Source organism: Suncus etruscus, chromosome 7 (assembly GCF_024139225.1).
Source record: "Suncus etruscus isolate mSunEtr1 chromosome 7, mSunEtr1.pri.cur, whole genome shotgun sequence".
NCBI lineage: Eukaryota > Metazoa > Chordata > Mammalia > Eulipotyphla > Soricidae > Suncus > Suncus etruscus.
In genome coordinates, this window is record NC_064854.1 from 29,499,058 (window position 1) to 29,525,777 (window position 26,720).

At 36.3% G+C, this 26,720-nt stretch overlaps 1 protein-coding gene and 1 non-coding gene across 3 annotated transcripts in view; both read left to right on the plus strand.

Moving 5' to 3' along the window:
- GPR158 (G protein-coupled receptor 158) overlaps window positions 1-26,720 on the plus strand; it is a 351,447-nt gene that overhangs the window by 110,772 nt on the left and 213,955 nt on the right. The window lies entirely within an intron of this gene.
- Window positions 22,399-22,505, plus strand: LOC126014574 (U6 spliceosomal RNA). Its single transcript, XR_007497600.1, has one exon. It is a non-coding gene; the product is annotated as a U6 spliceosomal RNA (small nuclear RNA).

The following is a 26,720-nucleotide window of genomic DNA, read 5'->3' on the forward strand; positions in this document are numbered from 1 at the left end:
GGTGAAGGGTGGGGTACTTTCTATGACAGAAACTCAATCATGAAAAATTTTGTAACCGTGGTGCTTTAATGAAGTAATTATAAATAAATTTAAAAAATGAATTAAGGTGAGAAGTTTTATCAAGCACCTCAAAAATACAAAATGTTCTTTATTTGTGTTGAAGGATGTTACTATGAACAACTTTATACCACTAAATTGGAGACTGTACAATACATGAATGAATTTCTAGAATCTTATAATCTTCCAAAACTGAATCAGGAAATAGACAATTTGAGTAGACTGATTAACTATCAAATAGTTGAGAGAGAATAAAAAAATCTCACCCCCATGCCCCAAAGAGTCATGGTCAGATTGGCTTACCAAAATTTTATAAAAACCTTCAAAGAAGATCCACTGTGTTCTCCAAGTTCTTCCAGAAAATGGAAGAAATACATCCTCCTTTAAGAGTTTCTGAGACAAACATTACCTTGACACCTAAAGTTGACAGTGACATTTCTAAAAAAGGAAATGTTAGACCAATATCCTGATGAAAAATGTCTGCAAAGAATCTCAATACGAATCTAGGTGAATCAAATGCATACATTAAGCATATCATATACCATAATCAAGAGAGATTTATTCTGGGGATGCAATCAATATGCAAATTGATTGATGTGCTATACCACATTAATAAAAAGGAGAATTAAAAATCTAATCATCTTTATAAAACCAAAGAGAGCATCTGCCAAGAACCAACCCTTGCTCATGATGAAAATCTGCAACAAATTGGAAATTGAAGGAATTTATTAGTATTGTAAAGATCATATGCTCACAGCTAGTATCATCATGAATGGAGGAAAATAGAGTCCTCTAAGATCAAATACAAGACAAGAATGTTCACTTTCATGGCTGGCTGTTATCTAACATAGCTTTGGAAGTTGTTACCACAACAATTAGACAAATAAATCAAGGGAATTCAAGTTGGTTTTATTGTTTTGTTTTTGTTTTTGGGCCATACCCGTTGACGCTCAAGGATTACTCCTGGCTATGTACTCAGAAATCACTCCTGGCTTGGGGGATTATATGGAACACCAGGGAATCGAACCATGCTCTGTCCTAGGCTAGCGCTTGCAAGGCAGTTGCCTTACCTCTAGCACCACCTCTCTGGCTACTGGAAATCAAGTTGGTAAAGAAAAACTTAAACATTTATCATTCACAAATCACATGATGATGTTATATGGAAAATTCAAAGGACTATACCAAAAAACCTTCAGAAACAGGTCAATATGGTATCTTAGCAGTCCACAAAACCAGTGCACAGAAGTATGTTGCTTTCTCACAGATAAACAATGATGTAGAAGGTAAAACAAGTGAAGGCTATCTCATTTATGGTCATGTCGTTAAAAAAAAGACCCTCAAATATCTAGGAATTAATTCAACAGAGGAGTTGAATAACCTATTTAGTGAAAATTATAATAATAATTTGTGACAGATATAAAAGACATAAGGAGATAGAAATCTATTCACAGTTCATGGATTGGGAGAGTCAGCATCATGGAAATGACTATCTGGGAGCTAGAAGGATAGCACAAATGATAGGGCACTTGTCTTACATAAGGCTGATTCTGGGTTCAATTCTTGGCATCTCATATGATTACCTAAACCTGCTAGGAGTAATTTCTGAGTACAGAATAGAAATAACCCCTGAGCGTCACCAACTTTGTTCTAAAAACAAAAATTAAAGTAAATAAAATGAGGGCTGAAGTGCTAGCACAGGGTAGGGTGTTTGCCTTGCACATGTCCAACTGGGACAGACCCAGGTTTGATCCCCGGCATCCCATTTGGTCCTCCGATCCTGCCAGGAGTGATTTCTGAGTGCAAAAGCAGGATTAACCAGGTGTGGCCCCAAAACCAAAAATAAATAAATAAATACATAAATAAAATGACCAGTTCATCAATCACTTACAGATGCAACAATACCCACCAAAATTTCCAATGCATTTTTCTAAGAACATAGAACAAAATACTTCTAAAATCATGTTGAACTGTAAAATTCTCTGAATAATCAAAGCAATCCTGAGAAAAAATTGAAGGCATTTTATTCCCAGACTTTAAATTATACAACAAATCTATAATAGTAAAAATTGTCTGGTACTAGAACAAAGATTCTTACATAAATAGAATAGAATGGAGACCTCAGAGGAAATATCAGATATATGGTCTGTTAACTTATGACAGAAACTAGATGCATGAAGTGGAAGGCAATACTTAACAAAAGATGGTAGAAAAACTTATAAAACCTAAAATTAAGCCTCCATATCTCACTTTCCACAAAGGTTTAAGCAAAACAGATGAAAGACCTTGATATCATTCCTGTTTCTATAAAATACTTTTAGAAAAACATCGGCAGGATTTTTTATAGACATTGGCCTCAGAGAAACTTTATTTATATCTATATGTACCTGTTGGCAAAGAAAACAAAAGAAGAAATAAACAAACAGAAACAATGAACTGAAAAATTTCTGCACTGGGAAAGAAATGAGACCTAAAATGAAAAGCTATCCGTTGACTGAGATGTATACATTGTACACCAAAGCGTTGATATACAGGCATTCGCAAATCTTAACCACCACAAATAATAGCCCAATCAAAAAAAGGAGAGAGATCAATTGACCTCTTTTCCCAAGATGATATAAAGATAGCTAACAGCATATGAAATAGTATTCATCATCACTGATTATCAGGGAAACATAAATCAAAACAAATCACCTCACACTGTGAGAATGGCCTATTTAAAAATGTCCACTGTGGGGAGGATATGATGAAAGAGGATTCTCGTTTACTGTTAGTTGGACTATTACCTGGTTCAACCTCTGGAAAACTATTAGCAGAGTCCTCAAAAAGAGATCTTCCATATGACCTTACAATTTATCTCCTGATCATCTACTTCATGATAATAAAAATATCAGTTTGAACGGACAGATAACCGAATATTCATTGAAATATTATTTATAACAAGACCTGGCAACAACCCAGGTGCGCAATAGCAGATGAGAGGATGATAAAATTGTGGTGTATTTACACAGAATGAATTACTATTGGACATGAAAAAGTTTGTTGCACTAATGGAATTGCTGCACTGATTTTACTCAGGGTGAAGGTGAGCATCAAGAAGGATTTTGAGTTTTCTGGTACTGTTGAAAACTACCCATTATTGGCTAAACCATTTACTTTGCCATAACTTGAACTTGAGAGGTGTCTATGTATTATTAATTGGTCAGAAAGCTCTTTTGTTGCTTTGATAATTGCCTCAGGATATTTCTTTTAAAATAAGATGATTTTAAGAAGAGAAGGAAAATAGCTACCTAAGTAGTAAAAACCTCAGAGTTTGTGATACTGGGGTCTGAGGGAGAGAAGTGAAGAACTTTCTGGAGTTTGACTGCTTAAGAATAAGGATCAGCTCTCCTCAAGCTAGAAGTTTTTTGTCTGCATTGCCATCTGCCTGTTCACCCAGAAGAAAGTCAACTCCATGTTTCCCTCCTTCACACAAATGTGCTGTTGAACTGATTCTATTTTCTCTTTAAAAAGGAAAGTTAACTGCTTAAAATTTATAGCAGGTGACTTATTTTTTGCGTTTTGAGTCAAGTTATTTCATATTTATTTTCCTTGGTTTACTATAGTTGATTAGCTTTAAAAATGTATTATGTCTTTATTAACTTGGATGGTAAAGTTGCATTTCCTTTGTAATTCATGTGTAATTTACCAATTGAATGCATTTTATATTAAGAATGGATTATGGATTATGCATGTTTGAGTCCATGAAAGTTGTGTGTCTGATTTCTCCTTTAAAAATAAAGTTCCCTAAAAATTTACTTTAAAAGAATTCTTGAATTCATTGAATTCAAGAATATTGTGTTTATTGAAGTGAGCCAGAATATAAAGGATAAATGAAAATTACAAATACGGAAAATTTTGCTCATATGTGGAGCATACAAAAATAAAATATTAGACAATCACCAGCTGAAACAAAGCTTAAGGTAAGATTAATAGAACTGTGACTGAGGAGAGGGAGTGGATGGAAAGGAGCCTTGGATTAACAGTGGAGGAAATCTTGACATCCTCTCAGTGTTTGTGTGACATAGTAGCACTGCAAGTATAAGACAACAATATTTATACTGCTGTGAAAAATAAAAATAGATTAGTAATACGCTAAATAAATCATAAATCATATCATAAATATAAATATCATAAACTAAATCATAAAACGTAAGTAATGTCAAGAAATCTGAATTCTTTTGTCTTAGAAAAATGATTCACTCAGCCCTTTCCTGGAAGAGAGGAGCCAAGACTATCCTATCCTTCTGGCCTGCCCAGCCCTGTACCTCTTTCTTCTCATATCCATCCTCTACAAATAGTCACAAATAGAGGCTCTGTGATCCATTGACCCCATTATCTCCCTGAATATTTGCCTCAGCGGTCCTGCCTACATCTTGCCCTCCTCTACTCTCTAACCTCCAGGAACATCCAAACATTGGACATCCAAACAAGCTCAGGCTGCCTGAGGAAGGGAGGATTGGGAGGGTCCATGAATTCAGGAACCTCTAGGGGTTCTAAGGAGCAGGTGAGGATCAGAGAGACCTTGGTTCCCAAGTGTCCTTTAGGCCCAGCACAGCATGAGTGTCTAGTGTCTATACAGTTCTGGCAATCAGCAGCTGCCATTCCTGTGCGTAATTGTATAAATGAGAATTTATTAAAGCAGCTGCTTCAAAAAATAAAATAAAGCAGCTGCTTCATATAAAAGTAAATAAAAAATAAAAATATTACTAGTGTTACAGTAACTGTTTGCATTTTTAGGTAAAATTTTTTATTATGAGCAGGTAATTTCAAATTTTTTCAATATTAGATCCAGTTATATTTTTTAGTGCAACTTACCATGCTTCTTTTTTATCATTAGTTATTAGCTCTATATGAGAGATCATTGATGGAGAGATTAAAGTTTTGCCATAGATAGAGATAAATTTAGCATTATGATCTGTAAATAAATAGCACAAAAATTTGAAGCCTATAGTGAAATGATAGAATAATAGTGAAATAATATAGTAAATAATAAAGCCTATAGTGAAATGAAGTTGGTAACTTATATTATAACAAATCTGATCTAGTTTTCATGGAGTTCTGTTTTTCCCTATATACATGTGTTTGTTTATTTATAGACATTCATTTATGAAGAGAAAAAGTTTTATTTCCTGACTATTTTCCAGGTGAAGCTGTTTTGTTTTCTCAAGAATTCTTTTCAGTTACCATAGAACACTTATTTGTCCAGAATTATGTGTTTCATTAAGAAAGCAAATAATGATGGATGATGATAATAGTCATGAGGATGGCAGAAGAAATCAGTCACAGTGAGAAGGATGTGATATTTCCTTACATGAACCGGATGAAAGGCAGCCTGAGCTTGTTTGGATGTCCGATGTTTGGATGTTCCTGGAGGTTAGAGAATAGAGGAGGGCAGGATGTAAGCAGGACCACTGAGGCAAATATTCAGGTAGATAATGGGGTCAATGGATCACAGAGCCTCTATTTGTGACTATTTGTAGAGGATGGATATGAGAAGAAAGAGGTACAGAGCTGGGCAGGCCAGACAATGACAGTTTACTAGGGGTATATATTCACAACAACAAATTATCAAGGACAAGCTTGGGTTTCTAAGTGACTCTTTGAGATTTGTAGTTTTTCCTCTTATAAATTAACCGCGAAAGCTGTGTCCTCCCTGTACTACTGCCTCCAGAGCAGTTCTTTCCAATACAGAACAAAGGAACTTACAGTTATTTCTTTTCTGGTTATACTGGTAGAAAGGAAAATCTATATTGTCACATGGCTGCTGAGTAGACTTAGAGTTGCTCTTTGAAAGAACCTGGTTCATTACTCACCCACATACATGGATGGCAGCTGTGGTTTCCTTTTCTGCAGTGTGTGTTTAAAATTTATTTTTTTATTGTTTTGAGGTAACATTGCTACAATAGCATTAATGTTAATGCTTATGGTGCACAACTTTCTACTCCTCCACTACACTTAAAGCACCCCTACCACTCATTTTATGTTCCCAAACTTGTTTCTGAACTTTTTCTTGCTTGATTCTCATTGGTAAAGTGATATTTCATCGTCATTTTTATTTGCATTTTCCTAGTAAGTGATGAGAAACATTTTCCACACATATGCCTACTGATCCTCTGTATGTCATTTTTTTTTTTTAAAGAGATAGCTGTTCAACTCCTCTTCCCATTTTTTAAATGTGGTTTGTTATTTCTTGTTGTTAATTTTTGTTTGTTTTTGGGTCACATCTGATGGTGCTCAGGGCTTATTTTGGTCTGTGCTCAGGGATCAATACTGGCAGGGGGCCACAGGGCCTGCGAAGGATCAAACCTAGGCCAGCTGTATGCAAGGCAAACTAGATCAGATTTGTTATAATATAGGTTACTAACTTTAAAATCAATTATTTCACTACCTGCTGTACTATTGCCCTGGCCCCTGCTGTGAAATTTTGTGAGTTCCTTTTACATACAGGTTATTAGTTCTTTATTAGTTGAATGGTAATAAATAATCCCCCCCACTTAATAGGGTATCTTGATTTGATACATTCTATATTTTGACGTGAAGAAGCTTTTCAGCTTAACTTGTTTAATTTTACTTTTATTTTCTTTGTTAATGGAATTAAATTTTTGAAAAATTCTCTGAAGTCAATATTGTGGAGAATTATGCCCGTGTTTTACTTGATTTATTTTATGTATTTTAGTCTAATTTGGCATCTTTAATCTACTTGAATTAAAATTTGTGTATGGTGTGAGGTAGGGGTGACTAACTTGCAACAACTATCAAGTTTTCCAAATAATTATTCCTTGTAAAGGCTTTCCTTCCTGCACTAAATCTACTTAGCTACTTTGTCATTAACTTTCCATGCATATGAAAATTTATTCCATTGGTCTAAGTACTTTTACAGTTTTGATTACTGTAGATTTATAGCATATTTTAAAGCCAGGATATTTAAAAAATTCATAAGTTAATTTTTGTGATGAAGTTAATATTTGTCTAGAACATAAATATTATGAACCTAACAATGTCTCAATTGATATTATTTTTGATATTACTAGCTATAAAACTAGAGAATATCATATTGAGTAAAGACAGAATGAAAGGGTCAGATACAGAATGATCTATTTCATATGTGGAACTTAATAATTTACAGTCAGGTTGCAAAAGAATATTCAAAGGCAATCTGATAGGGGAACTGACATAAAATGGAGCTGGGGGCTAGGTGAGTGGGGGGCAGGACTCTTGGGAGGAGGGGATGGATACATTGATGATAGATGTGACGTTGGAATTATATCCATGAGAAACCATTTTTAATAGTATTATAAGCCAAAAAACTTTGCATTATTTTAGATAATAGTGTTATTTTTCAAGCTATTTGACAACAATAATGAGTAAGTTTCTTACAAACTTTATGTACACACTATCTTTTCCTTGGTAAGTGTTTAAGATTGAAGAGAGAGAATATTTGATGCTATTAATATATGGCAAGTTATATTCTTGCTCCTAGGAATCATTCTGTACTTTTGTCCCTGGTTTGAGTTTTTAGGAATGCTCTCTTTTTCTTCTATATGTCTTCTTTACATTTTAAATGGTATAGTCTACTTAAAATTAATTAATTTTACTTTAACTTGCCATTGTAATAGAAGCTATTTTTATATTATTGTATAATCAGTCAACTACTAAAAGATGAATGAGATTCCAGTTACTTGAAGAGAAGGATTTCTGATTATAATAAAAGAAATATAAGATCATTAGTGGGAAGAGAGTGGGAGAAACTCTGTGAATCATCATTATTTAACAGAAATTTAAATCAATATTAAAAACATGTTCTAATCTTAACACTTAAAATTTTAAAAAGGAGTGGGAATCCTAAGTTAAATCAACTTAGTTTGTTCAGCAGGATAATTTTAGTTCTTAAGGGCATCTTCTTGCTGAATTTTCAGAGTCGTGCGTGTGCACTGAGTTGGCTTTGATAATTGTGAGTCATTTCACATTTTCTTAGAATAAGACAACCTATTTATCTCTGACTTCCAATGAATTAGGAATGTTCACCATCACAGGTGACAGGATAGATAATATGAAGTGAAAAAACAAATTTTGTGATTTGGTCATAATCTCATTTATCAGGTAAGGGCTCGTGGTTTGTGCAGAAAATAAGCACTTCTCTAGTAGATAGCTAATATCATTGAGAAGTTCTTTCTTTGCCTCCTGAGAACACAGAAATAAAATTTTTCATAGGAAATAATTTTCTTTGTAGCTTCTTAAAATACAAGAAGTTTTATTTTCTTTGTATATTTTATTTATACCTTCTTAAAATTTATACACTGAAACAAGACATTATATTTTATCTTTGATTCAGATGATGTCAAGTTATTAAGATATTTTTCCTGCCAGGTAAGTATGTAGGTATATAAATACATTAAACCTGGAAATAAAACAAAATTAATCATTAATATATAACAATATTCTAACCTATATGGATTTAATACTTTTAAGAGGGTATAGAAGTTGATTTCATTGTTATTATTTCATTTGGAAATTCTTTTGCTTTATTTCTTTCACGCTGTTTTTTTTTTCAGTCTACCCTTTGATAGTATTTCCTCATATCATAGCCATATCCTTTGTAATCATACTTAACTTCTATTCCCTTTGTCATTTATATTATTACTTCTTTTGTTGTTTGTTTGTTATTTTGGGCCACACCTATTTGATGCTCAGGGGTTACTCCTGGCTAAGTGCTCAGAAATTGCCCCTGTCTTGGAGGGACTATATGGGACGCCGGGGGATCGAACCGCAGTCCTTCCTTGGCTAGCGCTTGCAAGGCAGACACCTTACCTCTAGCGCCACCTCGCCGGCCCCTATATTATGTACTTCTGCCTTTCCATTTAAACTGCATCCTATCAGGACTAATTCTTGAGAGTAGAGCCAGGAATCAGCCCTGTACATGGCAAGATATGGCCTAAAAACAAACAAAAACCAAACAATCTACATCCTCTAATCTATGTGTTTTATACAATTTTCACTTAAATCAATGTCCATACCATCATGATGTTTCATATAGCATATATGACCATGACTGATTTTTCATAGTAGAATTAAAACTAGCTGTTAACTGTTAACTGTTAACTGTTAGACTGAACCCATAGAGACATGGAGATACCAGAGAACAATAGTTAAAAAAAGTTTATTAGAGTGCTGAAGACCCGGGGCCAAAGAGACACTGAGGCCTCCAAGCAGACTTTTTGCAGGTCTTAGATAATATTTTTTACACACAGAGGCAGTGTGTGGAGGCCACATTTCTACCTCACTGACCTATGGTGGTGGTACAGAAAACAAGGTTACAGTACCTGAGACATCCAGATGAGCCTTATCTATTCACATGCATTTAAGGGGTGCACTTCTGGGGTGGTTTTCTTTATCTCTTATTTACAACCCTCTCTGCTAGTGGGGGAGTGTCTGTTCTTCATTCTCATATACTGCTCCTCTTTTCCAAACTATCTACTGGGGTGAGTTCCTGAACATTAAAAATAATAAGCAACATGTGGCAGTTGAGATATCCTGACAACTTGTGACATATTATTTCCAACTTAAGAGTTTGGGCATCTCCAATTTTAGGCCTTCCAGCAAGGAGTTATGACTTTATTCTAAATTTGGGAGGCTATATTGTCTCAGAAGAAGTTCAACTTATGTAGTGAATAGCCCTTTCTAAAATCTATTCACCCAACATTTAGGATACTTGTTTTGAAAAAAACAAATCAGTCTACCAGCTGTTCAAAGTTTCCAATGGATATCCCTTTATTTAATCTTAAAAAACGGAAGAAAACTTCTTCATTGGCTACTTTCATCTTTTTGTTTCTCGAATGCATTATTTTTCTCCAGCCCAAAGGTAATCTTTCCCTACCATTTTATTCTGTATAACGTACTCTCTATAAAGATTTCTCCTTTGGGTCTCTTTTCTGATCTCAACTCTTGAAGAGGCTTTCTAGAATTTCCTTTTAGAAATAATACTGTAAGTCAAGACCTTAGAAGCAGAACCTGAAAATTTATTCATACAGGAGTCATTTATTGATGGAATGCTCTTAGGAGAGAAGGAATCAGAGAAAAACATAGGGAACTTGAGGAAAGTTAAATAAGAGCTCTACTGGGAGATTTTTGAAGTAATGGACTTTGAACTACCTGAGGCAAAGAGAGGCCATTTGTATACCAACTGAGCAAAAGGAGAGAAGCCACTTGCCCACAGTTAAATATTTAAGAAGTTGTGTGTCTAACAGGATACAACTCCATGCTGAGTTTATTGGAAGGAAGGATTCAATTTTTTTAAAAATCTTCAATAATAGAAGTTCTTTGTTTTAATTTTAAATTGAATCACTATGAATTGTAGAGTTAAGAAAGTTATTCATGATTGATTTTTGAGCATATGATATTCTAAAACTAATCTTTTCACCAGTGTCCACTTCCTTCCATCAGTGTAGTTCATAACTTTTAAAAAGAAACTAGATTAGAGCACAAGAGACATATATTTTGGCTTCCCCTTTTCTCTCTAAAAACAGAAATACTTTCTACAAGAAACTAAATTTCAAAAATGTTTATATGTTATATGTTTGCTAGTTATCAAGAAGGAAGAAAATACATTGACTTGAGAGCTAGTCAAATATGGACCAAATCTTATTCCTGTTCCTTAATAGTAATTAAAAGACCTTAAAAGTAAAGGCAAGGTACTTGCTCCTTATGGTTTCATTTCTGTAAAATGACAAATGTGGAGATAATCAAAATACTTATAAGGATTGTCAATGATAGCATAATTGCCTATTGAAACTTACAAAAATAATTGCTTTTAAATCATAATGATAATGCCAGATTGGATTATGTTTTATATTATTAATGAATTACTTTTAGATATACTTCCAATAATTTGGTTATTTTTACAGCAAGGCTTAAGTTATAGTAAGGTAAAATTTTCTTCACTTAGTTATATTCAAATTCAACAGAAAACTGAGCTAATATAGTTTACTTTGAAAACAGTGCCATTACCTTGAATTATCCATGTGGGCAAATAATAATCAAAAAAATCAAAATTAAAATACAATCAGAAATGTTCTTGAAAGTGAAAAAGAGGATCAGAACTTGGAGAAGTAGCTTGGGAAAAATGATCAGAGACATATACATCTCTAAAACTGGAAACAAAAGCACAAGCTAAAGAATGTGGCTGCACTTAAGAAGTCGGAGAAATCAAGTAAACAGATTTTAACCTACAGCTCCCAGAAATGGATCTGAACCAGATTTGAGCCCAGGGAGGCCTATGTTCTAATATACTGAAGTACAAGTTTATTGCTTGTATTACTTTAAATCACTGAATATGGGTGATTTTTAAAGAAGCAATAGAAAAGTATTACAGAATGCCTTTACCAAGTAAAAAATTTTTTTTTAATCTTGACCGGTGTAGTAAAAAATAATAAAGAGGCCCTTTGGATGGGTTATATGGAGGTGGATTGTGATGGAGTACTTTCTCCTTCAGCTCAGGACCACGTGGCTCCACCTTCTCCTACAGGCGGGTATCTGGGTTCAGGAGAGCAGCGGGTATAAGACTTACTCACAAGCAGGCTTCAGAAAGTACCAGCTTTATTTACCCTGACCAACATGTGTGGCCTATAATCTTAAACCAATTTAAGCATGGTCTTGTTAGCTTGCCCTGTGTCTAACTTCTTCCAGCCATCTCTCTTCCTGCTCCCTTCTCCATTCTCCATCCAGGCAAAATCATCATTTGCCCTTCTGGTTTAAACCTTATCTAACCTTCCCAAGACCCCTGGGTCTTGCAAGTAAAGTTACACATAGTATCCAGAGTGGGGTCACAACCGGTAAATTTTATTTTCATTTTTAATAATATTTTTATTTAAGCACCATGGTTATAAACATGTTTGTAATTGGGCTTCAGTCATAAAAAGTACACCCTGCCTTCACCAGTGCAATCTTCCTGCCACCAAAAAGTTTTTCATTCAAAATTTGTAAAGAAAACCTATCCAAGTGAAGCATATAATGCTTTTATAAAACAAATTTATAGAAAAACATTTTAATTACAGTAACCACAACCTTAAACCATTGCTAGTAAAACATTCTAGAAAAAATATATAAATACAGTGTCAGTACTGTATGCCAAGTTACAGTTAGCTTCGGGTAAAGAAATGAGTCTTAAAGTTGAAGAATGAAACTTGAAGGAAGAAGATTCTTCTGATAGTGGTTAACAATTAAATGGAGATTGTTGTTTTCTTAACAGCCTTCTTAAGGGCTCTAAAGACAAGGAAATAGAAGACAATACAGTGACACATTTCTTTTAATTAGTTCAGATGCCTTGGCAATGTGAGGAAAAAGCCAAATAAAAAACTGTAGGGCTTTTTTTTCTCATTTTTTTTTACAAGGAAAATTAAAAAAACCTATTAAATAAATACACTGATCAGGATATTTAAGATTATGAGTCAGCAAAAGATGTAGACAATCTACTTTTCAGAGTCAGGATTCTAGCTAGTTTGATAAAGAAAAATGTGGGAATAAAAAGAAATGAGAGCCGGGCGGTGGCGCTGGAGGTAAGGTGCCTGCCTTGCCTGCGCTAGCCTAGGACGGACCGCGGTTCGATCCCCCGGCGTCCCATATGGTCCCCCAAGAAGCCAGGAGCAACTTCTGAGCGCATAGCCAGGAGTAACCCCTGAGCGTCACAGGGTGTGGCCCAAAAACCAAAAAAAAAAAAAAAAAAAAAAAAAAGAAATGAGAAAAATAAAAATGTACCTTAAGCTGCTTAAGAGAAAAAAACTTATACTGGTAAGAAGATTAGAAGTTTCAGTTTTGATTTGAAATAATGTACTTACATGTTCATTCTGAATAATTCTCTCCTGATATAATTTCCTAAAAGGTATTTTTGTAATTTTAATTGTAAAATTAATTAGTTATGAAGTAGTAGTAACTTAATTACTTTATCAAGGCTATTCTTAATTAAAGCAATTGTTATTTTCTATTTTTAGAAAGTTTTTTAGGGCACCCATGATGGTGCTCAGGCCTTACTCCTGGCTCTGTGCTCAGGGTTCACTCCTGGTGGTCTCAGGGGGCCATATGAGATTATTAGGGATTAAATGTGGGTCAACCTCTTGTAAGGCAAGTGCCCTACCTGCTGTACTATCTCTTTGGCCATAAATCATTTTTTTAAAAAAGCAACGCATTTTAAAAGGTTGCTTTGAAAATTATATATTTTGTTGAAGTCACAAGTTTGCTAAACTTGTGACTTTCTTAGAAACTGAGAAATTGTTTTCAGTAGGAAGCTTACCAGAGGGAGAGTGGATGGTTGGGAGGGGCCATGGGAGAATAGTGGAGAGAAGTGGACAGCTGGATGCAGGGTGCTGGAATAATTTATGTATAAAATCCTATCAACAGATTGTAAACTACAGAGCCCCAAATAAAAACAAACCAAAACAAAACAAGTTTGTTAAAGTAAACAATTATTTAGTAACAAAGTAAGTTAGACAATTAGAATGCAGCTAAATTCAGAGATTCTAACATTTAGATAAGAATGCTTTTAATTCATCTGCCAATGTTTATATGCAAATGTATTCTTTTGGCATAATTGAAAGAAAAAAACAGTTTATGCTCTTCAACTATTTTAATCTCCAAGGAACCCCTCTTGCTCTAAAGAGATAGAAACATGGAAGTAAAAGAAACTTCAAGATGAGACCCAGAGAGTACTTTTTAGACAAGTGTGTCCTAGAACTGAAATAAAACCATTGAATAAGGACTAAAGAGATACCCAATCTACAACAGGCTAGACACAGAATGGACGTTTATACTAGCAGCCCAGGGGACAAAGGAGGGGCGATATGGGACGCATGCTGGGAAAGGGGTAGAGAGAGGACAACATTGGTAGTGGGAATGCCCCTGCTTCAAAGACACTATGTACCTGAAATACTACTGTGAATGATTTGTAATCCACTTTGGTCAAAATAAAAATTATTAGGGGCCGGGCGGTGGCGCTGGAGGTAAGGTGCCTGCCTTACCTGTGCTAGCCTAGGAGACGGACCGCGGTTCGATCCCCCGGCGTCCCATATGGTCCCCCCAAGCCAGGAGCGACTTCTGAGCGCATAGCCAGGAGTAACCCCTGAGCGTCACCGGGTGTGGCCCAAAAACCAAAAAAAAAAAAAAAAAATTATTAATAAAAATAAATAGGCCCGGAGAGACAGCACAGCGGCGTTTGCCTTGCAAGCAGCCGATCCAGGACCAAAGGTGGTTGGTTCGAATCCCGGTGTCCCATATGGTCCCCCGTGCCTGCCAGGAGCTATTTCTGAGCAGACAGCCAGGAGTAACCCCTGAGCACCGCTGGGTGTGACCCAAAAAGTAAAAAAAAAAAAAAATTATAAAAAAAAATAAATAAATAAATAAAAAAGACATAGCTCAAAGTGCTGAAGGTCATGCCTTTTAGATCTCAAGAAGCACTATATGCAGCCAGGCCTGAACACCAAATCATTAGAATCTTGCACATGGACTGTCATTGTCTTGGTGCTACTACAATGGAGCCTGAGGCTAGTGAAGTACATGGAGCAATGGCCTATGAGCTATTCTCATTTAGTTGGTCTTTCATTGTTTCTCACATTTATATGCTGTCACTATACGTTGGTTTTTGTTGTTGTTGTTGTTGTTTTTCTTGTGGTATTCAGAGATCACTCTTGGTAAGAATATGGGGATCATATGAATTTTTTGAGATCAAACTCACATCAGCTGTATGTAAGACAATCACCTTACTCACTACTCTATTGCTCCAACCCTCACATTTTACATGATATTTTCTATGGTTATACCTTTAAAATAGGTTGTAAAATACTAATAAAATTTGTATGGATCCCCCCCCCCAAAAAAAAAACCCCAACAACCTCTGAATAGTAACTAATTCTAAGGCAAAAAGTAGATGACATTACCTTTTTTGATGTTAATATATACTATAAAGCTATAATAATTAAGCTAGTGTGATATTAAAATGGAAACTATTTCTCAGACTAGTGGAATAGATCGACAATCCAGAGATAAACTCTTATAAGTAAGTGACTATTATGATAAAGGAACCAAGGACATAAAACAGATGAAGAAATTATTAATAAATTGTGCTGAGGAATCTGCTTCTTTGCATGGAATAGAATGTACCTGACCCATTTTCTCTGCCCCATACACAATGTTTAACTTAATATACTCTTGGATGTTAGACCTAACTTCATAAAAATACATTGGAGAAGTCAGTATAGGCAGAAACTAGTTTTAGTGTTGTCTTTAGTGACTCAGTTCCACTGACAAGGAAAATAGCACCCAAATAAATAAATGGGGTTATATAGAACTCCAAAACTTCTATAGTGCAAAAGAAATTATACAAAAGCAGAAAGACTGAGAAGAAATATTTGCACATCATACATCTGGCAAAGGGATAATATATAAAATACAGAAGTCAACAATAAATAACTTTATCCAAAAATAATGTCCATCAAAAACAGAGCACAGTTAAATAGACTGCTTACAACAACAACAGCAACAAAAAAAGATATATAGATAATCAATAGAAAATAATGCTCGTCATCACTAACTTCAGTGAAATGCAAACCAGTATGTCAATGAGATATCACCTCACACTACTAAAAATTATTTATATCGAAAGACCAGAAACAACAAATGTTGACTGGAATGTGGAGAAAAAGGAATGTTCATACACTGTTAAAAGAAATATAAACTAGTTCAATTTTGTTGTTTTTGTTTTTTGGCCACACCCAATGGTGCTCAGGAGTTACTCCTCGTATGTGCTCAGAAATTGCTCCTGTCTTGGGGGACCATATGGGACACCGGGGGATCCATGAACCTTGGTCCATCCTAGGTTAGTTTGTGCAAGGTAAACGCCCTACTGCTTGCCCCACCACTCTGGCTCCTACTCTAGTTCATGTTTTTTAGAAGAGTATGAAAACTAAAAAAAAAAAAAAAAAAAGATTTACAATAGAACTACCATTTGACCCAAAAATTCACTCCTAGGTATCTAAAGTATACAAAACTGTATATCAAAAATACAGGTATACTTGTATTCACTGAAATACTGTTTATCCAATATCTGGGTATAGCCAAAGTGCCCAACAAATGAGTGATTAAATAAGTTATGCTAGTACACACATACACACACACACACACACACACACCATGTCATGCTACTTAGCTGTAAGAAAAGGCAAATCCTTTATATTTGTTGCAACATGAATGTAGTGGAGTGTATCATACTTTGAAAAAGTTAAAAAGAGGAAAAAATGCTGGATTATCTAACTTACAGATAGTATTGATCTTGCCCTATACTCTGCAGTGCTCAGAGGCTTTTCCTGGTTCTGTGCTCAGGGGTCACTCCTGGTGGTGTTCAAGGAGCATATGTATGCCTAGGATTGAACCAGGATTGGTGGCATTCAATCAAGTGCCTTAAGACTTGTACTACTTTCCAGGTGACTTAAAACTTGTATTTGTCCCCAGAATTGACAAAGAAAAAGAATAGATAGTATTAAGTGAAAACAAAGCAGATATAAAGACTTTGAGAAGAGAATTGAGGTTTTAGGAGTAAAAGAGAAAGTGGAAGGGATAGAGTTATATATGATGGTGAGATTTATTGGCACATTGGGGTTAAGTGTGGTGTGATAACATTGTACCCCTAAACACATAAACATTTTTACTCTTGTGAATGAATTTTACCTCAATAAATGAATAATTAAAAAAGAAAATAGGGCCTTTGCCTACACCTGCCATCTTCCCAGCAGAAAATAGCCTTTTTTTTTTTTTTACCACACTTCAAAACTGCCGACTCTTTGCAGGTATCTTGGTTTGGACTGGTACATATGGAGCGTTCTTAGAATGGGTGAGGCCAGTTTCCCTTTCTGCCTGAACCCACCTCCTGACAGAAATGGCCTTGCACCACAACTTAACCTTATCAAAATGCCAACCTGCCAAATCTGACCCTAGACTGTGGGGCTGTCAGCGATCATATGGACACCTCAAAATTTCACAATAGTGTCAGCCCAGCAACATCATAGGAAATCTAATGGGAATGTTAGATAGAAACTTACCAAGCTCAGTGAATCTAAACAGAAATATAGAAGGCTCAATTAGCACTAAGCATAGCCCAGTAAGTCCATAGACACTGAAGAGCTATAAAAGTTATTCCAAATAAACCCTTGTTAACCTAAGTTTTGATAATTTCATTTGTTATTGTGCTGTAACAAACAATATAAAGTAAATTTGTTTAGACCTGCAAGGGGAAAGCTAGGTAAGCTGTGCTAAATTTGAGACACTGGTGAGGGAAAGGTCACATTAGTGATGGGATTGGTGTTTGAACACGTAATACCTGAAATGACTTAGTAGTATGAACAGCTTGAAAAATCATAGTGTTATATTAAACTTTTTAAGTGAAATATATTTTGAGGCCTTAGGAAAATTTTATACATGTATGAATTTGAGAACAAATGTAGTGAACTTAAATAAAATGTTCAATTAATAGATGTTCTTATATATCTTTTTTCTCTATGGTTAAAATAAGATTATATGACTTGGGCCAGTGGGTTTTTAATATATATATTTTTTCAATTTTAGGTACTGAACCTTGGTCTCGTGCATTCATTATACTCTTGTGAGGATGCATTAGATCTGTGAACCAGTGCCTTTTATAGACTGGTGATGAAAATACACTGAATTGCATGATCTTTAAGCTGCATGGCTGCAGCTTTTAGTCCTCTCAGCCATCTTGCAAACTCAATATAATGAATAAATTCATTATAATGAAATAAAATATCAACAGTATCCGGACTCTGGATATAATGTATTTATCAAATCCCTGATTTTATTTTGATTTAATATTTCCTAAAACTAACATCTGTAAGTTAAAGTGAATATTTATAAGGAAATGCATGGCCGGGAAGGAAGAGCTTATAATTCTTGCTTTTAATTACTTTCTAAAGTGAATCTATCCCCTATGTTAGAATTTGCAAGGTTTGTGAAGACTTGGAAAAACGTTGAGAAACTGAAGTGGGAAAACATCTTGACTTTTAGAAAGGGAAAGTTACTGAGTATTGTGTACTGAAAATTAACATACTTGATATTGACTCTTAAAAATGCAAAAGAATAGATAGTACACTTAATCTCGGAGCTAAAAGCTGAGAAGTTATAGCATTGATCTTTGTAAATAAAAGTAAAATAGATCTTAAAGATTATATTTTTGTTTTTTATATATAAATATAAAGTTATTCCTGTCTCTGCACTCAGAAATTGCTTCTGGTAGGCTCAGGGACCATATGGGATGCATCAAACCCAGGTCGGATTGGCAGTGTGCAAGGCAAATGCCCTACCACTGTGCTATCACTCTGGCCCCTAAATTAGATCATTCTTTTTGAGATATTATTTATTTATAGTAAATAAAACATCTTAAGATCAATTTGTTTGATTTTTGGGGGGGCCACAGCCAGAACTCAGGGGTTATTTTTGTTTCTGTGCTCAGAAATCACTCCTGGCAGGCTCAGGGGACCAAATAGGGTGCCTGGGATCAAACCCAGCTTGGCTGCATGCAAGTCAAACACTCTACACACTGTTATATCACTCCAGCCCCCAATTATTTTTGTAGTATAGTAATGATAGCCAAAGACAATAGAGGTAAGGTCCAGGAGGACTAGTCCATGGTAGCAAGCTTGCCACAATGTGGGGTGGTGGTGGTGGTGCGGTACAATTTGGGGAGAAAAGGGACCACATGTGAGTAATAGTTGGAAATGATCACTCTGGACCAGAAATGAATGCTATAAAAAAAAGGTAAAATGATATGCATGAAATCACTTTAATATTGCAAACCACAATGCCTAAAAGAGAGAGAGAGAGAGAGAGAGAGAGAGAGAGAGAGAGAGAGAACAAGAGAGAGAGACTGAAAGAGACAGAGACACACAAAGAGAGAGACTGCCATAAACATGGTGGGGGTGGGTGGGAGGGAACCTGGGGATATTGGTGTCAGAAAATGTGGACTGGTGAAGGGCTGTGTGATGTGTATTGCAAAGTTATGTGACTGAAAAACACGAACAATTTCGTAATTGTGTATCTCATGATGATTAAGTAATTCATTAATTAAAAGAGATAAACTGCTTTTGACAGTTGTCTACCTGTCTCTACTTAAGATTTAAGACATTTAATTTCTCAAGAAAGTTTTCTAGAGTTTCTTTACAATCAACTTTTCCCCGTCCCCTGTGCCAGGCAACAAGGGATCTTATTTTATTATTATAGATTTATTTTTCTAAAATGTCACTTTAATATAATAACAGTACTCTTTTGTGAGTGAGTTTTTTGGTGGTGGTTGTTGTTACTTGGAGTAATGTCATTGGGATTTGACCTGCTTATTAAGCCTATCATAAATTTGCAGCTTTTTCCAGCTAAGTATTCCACTGGAAAGCCAAGGTACTTCCTGTTACACTAGAGTTTGTCAGCACTCAACCATGAAACTGTCAGCTGCGAATGTAGTGTGGGGGTGAGTGTGGAAGGTGTTTGCTTTAGCCTTTGCTACGTAGGGTGTGCAATATTTCTGACTCTTGGGCAGCTTCAATAAACTTATTCCTCAAATATCTACATAGAAAATGCTTAGAGATTGGTGAGCTACTGATGGTCTCTGTCACATATTCTTATTTCTTAAATCATTTTCTACTGCACATGGAAATAATTTATAACTTGTAGGTTGCACATAGGATGTAACTTGCAGGCTGTGCTATGTCCCTGCTGGAGCCAGAGATGTTTAATAGAACTTTTGGTGATGGTATTTGAATCTGATGATCAAAATATGGTTATTGTTTGTTTGTTTATTTTATACAGCCAGGCCCGGTGATGCTAAGGGGTTACTCCTGGGTATATGCTCAGAAATTGCTCCTGGCTTGGGGGGACCATATGGAACAACAGGGAATTGAACCAGGGCCCATCCTAGGCTAGCATATGCAAGGCCTTATGCCCTGCGCTACAGCTCCAGCCCCACAATATGGTTATTGAACCCAGAAATCTAGAATAAATTTTGGAAACTATTTGTGAACAATTTGAAGAAACCACAGAATATTATACAAGAAGTTTTTCAAACATTATCTAGATGATCATTTTGACTCACACCTGGCCGTGCATAGGGCTTACTCCTAGCTCTGCACTCAGGAATTACACCTGGTGGTGCTCAAGGGACCATATCGTACACTGAAGATCAAACCCAGGTCAGGCACGTGCAAGAAAGTGTCTTATTCACTGTACTATCTTTTTAGCCCCTATAATTTATTTCTTTGAATTGTTTCACAATCTGGTACATGAATAAAATGCAATAATAATTTTATGTGATAAAGTAATAGTAAGTTTCATGTCAAAATAGATAAATTTGATTTGAGGACTGTTAAAAAATTTCAATTGTGAATTTTTTGTTGTGGTCAGCTCAAAGCTACTCTGAGCACCATCTCATGTGCTGCTACTTGCTATATTTCCCATTAATCAAGCACCGGTGACATGCTTCTACACACATGCCATAATTTCATTTGAAATTAAACAAAACATTCTATTCCCCATATGTACTAGCCAAGTTTCAGATGTTTATATCACTGTCTGCGGCTTGTGGCTATGATATTGGTAGAAAAAGGTTCATGCTATTTTTTTAATCACAAAAAATTTCATTGCATCTTTTTCTTTGGGAGGGGTTCACACTTGGCAGCACTCAGGGGTTACTCCTGGCTCTATGCTCAGAAATAGAACCTGGCAGATTCAGGGGATCATATGGGATGCTGGGATTCGAACCACCATTCTTCTGCATGCAAGGCAAACACCCTGCCTTCAAGCTATGAACCACTGTCCTTCTGCATGCAAGGCAAACACCCTACCTCCATGCTATCTCTCTGGCCCCTCCATTGCATCTTATTGCCAGAGACGTTTCTAGAGTTATGTAAAGAACTTAATCTTTGGTGCAAAGGAAGTAGCACATTGATCAGGATTTGAACCTCAGTATCCTATGGCCTTCCAGGATACAGTGGCTATAGCTCTCACAGTCCACAAGCTCTGCCCAGGCAGACCCTGGTAGACTCAAGAACTGCAGGACAAGTAGCCTCCTTGAGTCCTGTCCATTGGCCAAATAACACAAGAGGCAAAACAAAACAAAACAAAAAAATAAACAAACCTTCAGCCTTAACCTTGTGTTGGCCAACAGTTCTGCCATAATTGAGATAAAGGTTACCCAGAAGAACACGGTGATGATCCCATTTGTGAATTTATAGAGAAAGCTGAGAAGAGAAAGAAATGTCAAAATTACTGAAGTAGCTTTCAAAATGTCTTGACAGCATATTAGGAATAGTACCTCACACTGTTAATAAATGTTACATAAAACACCTCCCCAAATCTTCCTTCCACATACACACACATTTGATAATTTCTTCTTTGTTGGGGATGTCCAAGTGTGTTCCAGTATAATAAAGACTCTGAGTAACACTGAAACAAGACAATATTTTATTTTATTAAAATGGAGAAACCGATGATCTCTAATAGGATGAAAAGAAAACCCTACATTTCTGGTTTCCACATTATTTGCATAGCTGCGTGAATGAGTAAGACCTGATTTAGAAGCAGTCTATGTGTAAAGAACTTGGGGATTAAGCCATTTATTGATTCAGGGGAGTCAGTAATTTACTTCTTCCCCCCACTTCTCTCAGCCAGAAGCTATTGTTATCTACATCTATTGTTTTAGAGTATAAATGTGGAATGCGAATACTTGAAGAGTTTGTAAGAATGTCATTAAACTCGGTTGTAAATGCTGTGAGAAACTTCTAAGCAGTTTCAAGTTATGTCTTCTCAGGCATTTTCCTAGGAGTTTAAGAACAGAAAGGGCACATTCAAAAGTTTAAGAAAGAACTATGTAGCACACCAACTTGGATTTGGAAATAACTGGCTTCAAATCTCATATTCATAACTTGCCTGCAATTAGTTACTCTAGCAAGTGTCCTTACTCTCTAGAGCTTAGTTTTCTGAGCTACAGGAAGATTAAATCATATCATATAATTCTCATGGATACCTGCACTCAAGATTATGGAAGTGGTTATATGAGATATAAATATTCCATCTTATGCAAAACAGGTTTTATTTCCCCCTTGTCTAAAGTATCATATTGCTGTCTCCAGCCTTTGTGCGTACCTGGAGTCCCACCACTGCCTGGCCTATCATCTCTGCCTTCATTTTCACATTTGCTGAAGGAGGGTAAGAATCTAATTTTCCTTCTTAAGGGGCTCTGAGGCCAACATGAGCCAGCTCACTCATGTACTTCCTGTGGCAGCACATATACAACATTGGAAACAATACAGAAAAGAGTATCAGGACCCCTTTGCAAGGGTGGCAAACAGATTCACGAGATATTTCGTATCCAAACAATGTTTGATGCATGTGTGGCAAAGTTGGCACACACCACTCAGTAGCTGTATTGCTGCTGCGGCTGCCATCTACTCCTGTGTTTGTCAGTTGTTGATACTCATTCCATTGCTGTGGAATTCTCGGTCAGGTGAAGATACAAATCCATGCCTTTGGAGATACAAGTAAAAGAAAAGAAAAGGCAAGTTTATTTAGCATGTACTGTTAGTAGAGGCTTCTCTAAAGGCTAAATAAGCTGTCCTAAGGTTCAGGCCACATTTATGTAGGGCTCATCTCAGGACAGGAAAATGACCTAGACTTGTGGCTGGAGAGGGGAGCAGGCAGCGTCACATCTAACAAGGTGATACAGTGCACAGGCATTGCAGGGTGATTTAGTTCACAGATACGATAAAAGCAGGAGCAGAAGCAGAAGCAGGTTGCTTCTGATAGTGGTAATGAGCAAAAATGGGTCAGGAACCAGACTGTCCTTCATGGGAATGAGATATCCCTTCATGAAAAATGGGTATGGGGGCTGGAGCGGTGGTACAAGCGGCAGGGTATTTGCCTTGCACGTGCTAACCTAGGATGGACCTTGGTTCGATCCCCTGGCGTCCCATATGGTCCCCCAAGCCAGAAGTGATTTCTGAGTGCATAGTCAGGAATAAACCCTGAGCGTCACCAGGTATGGCCCAAAATCAGAAAAAAAAAAGAAAAAGAAAAAAAGAAAGGGGTATGAGGTTCAGAGCAATAGTACAGTGGTAAGGCGTTTGCCTTGCATGTGGCCAACACAGGATGAACCTAGGCTGTTTGAATCCCAGCATCTCATATGGTTCCCTGAGCCTGCCAGGAGCGTCGCCAAGTGTGACCCGAAAACCAAAAAAGAAAGAAAAAGAAAGAGGAAGGAAGGAAGGAAGGAAGGAAGGAAGGAAGGAAGGAAGGAAGGAAGGAAGGAAGGAAGGAAGGAAGGAAGGAAGGAAGGGAGGGAGGGAGGGAGGGAGGGAGGGAGGGAGGGAGGGAGGGAGGGAGGGTGGGAGGGTGGGAGGGGGGAAGGGAGAAGGGGAAAGGGGGAGGGGGAGATGGGGGAAGGGGAGGAGAAGGGGAGGGGGAAGGGGAGGAGAAGGGGAGGGGGAAGGGGAGGAGAAGGGGAGGGGGAAGGGGAGGAGAAGGGGAGGGGGAAGGGAGGAAAGGGGAGGGGAGGGAAGGAGGGGGAGAGGGAGGGAGAGGAAGGAAGGAAGAAGGAAGGAAGGAAGGAAGGAAGGAAGGAAGGAAGGAAGGAAGGAAGGAAGAAGGAAGGAAGTTGAAAAAAAAGAAAGAAGAATAAAGAAAAATGAAAAAAGGGTATACAGGAATTAGGTTTCCCTGATTCTCCAAATTTCTCCAATTTTTTTTAGCAAAATGTGTCAACAATATAATCTTTTTCTATATAAACTGTAATGGTTAACTATCTTAGTTATTTAGAGAAAAAATGTGCTTGAAATTATAAGAAAGATGTAGTAGTAAATAAAACAAATAATAATTATATAACACAATCGTAAAACTATAAAGCAGAAACTTTATTAATGTAAGGCTGAAAATAAAAAAAGAATCAATTGAAAGCACAGTATCATTTAAAGTTCTTCAAATGCCAGGAATCGAGAGGATAATGAATTGAGGGAGGATTTAGTATGGTGGTGACTTTTATTGGTTCATGTTATTTGCTCTTTTAGAATAACAATGCATAAGAATTTGTGTGAATTATCATTTATCCTTGTCAAAAGTTCCCTGCCCAAAGTATCTCTGTCATTTATTCCTGCCAAAAGTTAGCTTTTACCTTAAGAGTAATACTTTTGCAATTATAGTCCAATTAAGTACAAACATGAGCATGAGAAAAAGAGGAAAAGAATAAAGCTTGATAATACTAGTTACAATTTATTGAATGCCTTAGTTGTGTATTTTCATGTCTTTAGCTGTGTGATTCCACACCTGTACCCTCTTTCTGTCCTAAAATCACAAAATTCAAAATAATTCTCCAAATAAAGTTTGGCTAATAGGCGAATAAGTAGTAGTGTAGAATTTAAATTCATTCTTTTTTGATATTTGCCTCTCAGAATACGAGAGAATCAATAGAATTATTGGGTGGGGACAGTTTACTGGGTTTGGGCCCTGGAGAGATTATGTTTGATGGCATCTTCTTAGCTGCCTTGTGCAGAAAAGCAGGCAGGGAGTCAGGCAGCAGTCCTTTAGAATGGCTCTCAAGTGCCCAAACACAGGGCAGGAATTGGCACCCACTTTATTGGGCAGGGACAACTTACCAGATTTGGGCTCTGGAGAGATGATGTTTGTGGCATCTTCTTGACTTCCGCCTGCAGAAAAGCCTATCACACATCTTTTTAAAGTATGTTACATTGTTCATCTTTACTCAATTACTTACTTAGGTTGGAATTAGAATTAAAATTAAGCCACAAATATCAATGCTCAACTCATGACCAATTATAATATAGATGAGTGAGTTGAAAATACTTTGAGATATAATTGAGTTATAACTTTGAGTTATAATAAAGATGATTGAGTTATAAATACTCTGATTTTTAATAAAGGAAATCAACAAGATCATGCTATAAAATTTGTGTCTGCTTACTTGGGAGAGGTTTTAAATATGTATGCTACTAGTGTACGAAAATAGTTTTTGTTCTTTTTGACAATTTCCCTTAAAATTCATAGGAAAGTTTTTTTGTCATTGAAAAAAATGACAATTAAAATATGAAAAATAGCTTATATGGCATGATCATTATCACAGAGCTCATTTTGGAAAGTTTGAATAATATTTATTTAAGATAAGTGTTTTGATTATTCCTATGGCAGTTAGGATGATAACTATTGAAGCCATTCATATATATGTAATTTTGGGGGGGGGGCACACTCATTTGATGCTCAGGGGTTACTCCTGGCTAAGCACTCAGAAATCGCCCCTGGCTTGGGGGGACTATATGGGATGCGGGAAGATCGAACCGCGGTCCTTCCTTGGCTAGCGCTTGCAAGGCAGACACCTTACCTCTAGCACCACCTCTTCAGCCCCATATATGTAATTTTTTATAATTCCCCGAGAATTTCAAAGGACCAGATGTTTTACCTGCAAAGTTTAAGTCAATATCTAGCTAACCTCTATTCTATCACTTATTACCTGTATTTTTTATAATAATAATTTTTATTTTGACCAAAGTGGATTACATATCTTTTAGAGTAATCTTTTAGGTACATATTGACATTGAATCAGGGGAACTCCCACTACCAAAGTTGTCCTCCCTCCACCCCCATTCCTAATTTCATTCACTACTTAAAAGAAAATCTTGATATAGAATTGTTTAAATATAATACAATTGGGGCCAGAGAGATAGCATGGAAGTTATGCATTTGCCTTGCATGCTGAAGGTTGGTGGTTTGAATCCCGGTGTACCATGTGGTCCCCCGAGCCTGCCAGGAATGATTTCTGAGCATAGAGCCAGGAGTAACCCCTGAGCGTTGCTGGGTGTGACCCAAAAACCAAAAAGAAAAAAGGAAATAAATAAATATCATACAATAATACAACACTATGAAATACTTAGTATTTTTCATCACTTCCAAATTTACCTGCTGTTATTTTCCTACTCCTTTCCTTTCCTTGTTTTCTGAGAGTAAGAGTTGTTTGAGTTGTGCTTTCTTTGCTTGCTTTGCTTTTTTTAAATTTATATATTTAACATAAAAGGGAAACTATGTGCTATTTGTTTTTCCATTTGACTTATTTTACACAGAACAATCTAATTAGTTGAGAAATATGTCCAACCAAATATCGTCTCTACCACAAGATTTTCATTATTTTTCTTTTTCTTTTTTTTTTTGGTTTTTGGGTCATACTTAGCAGCGCTTAGGGGTTACTCCTGGCTCTATGCTCAGAAATCGCTCCTGGCAGGCTTGGGGGACCACAGGGGATGCCGGGATTCGACCCACTGTCCTTCTTCATGCAAGGCAAACGCTCTACCTCCATGTTATCTCCCCGATCCCCTTTTTCTTTCTTTCAATTTTTTTCATCCCCCTTTCTTCTTCCAGGTTATTTGGCAAAGTAGTTTGTCCTTTTTTCCTACATATTAAGTTACTCAATAATAAGTTAAAAACATGATAGCAAATTTAGTGGATGTTAAAACATGACAGCAAATTTAGTCAGTGTTCTTTAGAACTCTATTTTTTTATTTAATTAAAAAATGTTTTGCATTTTTGGGTCA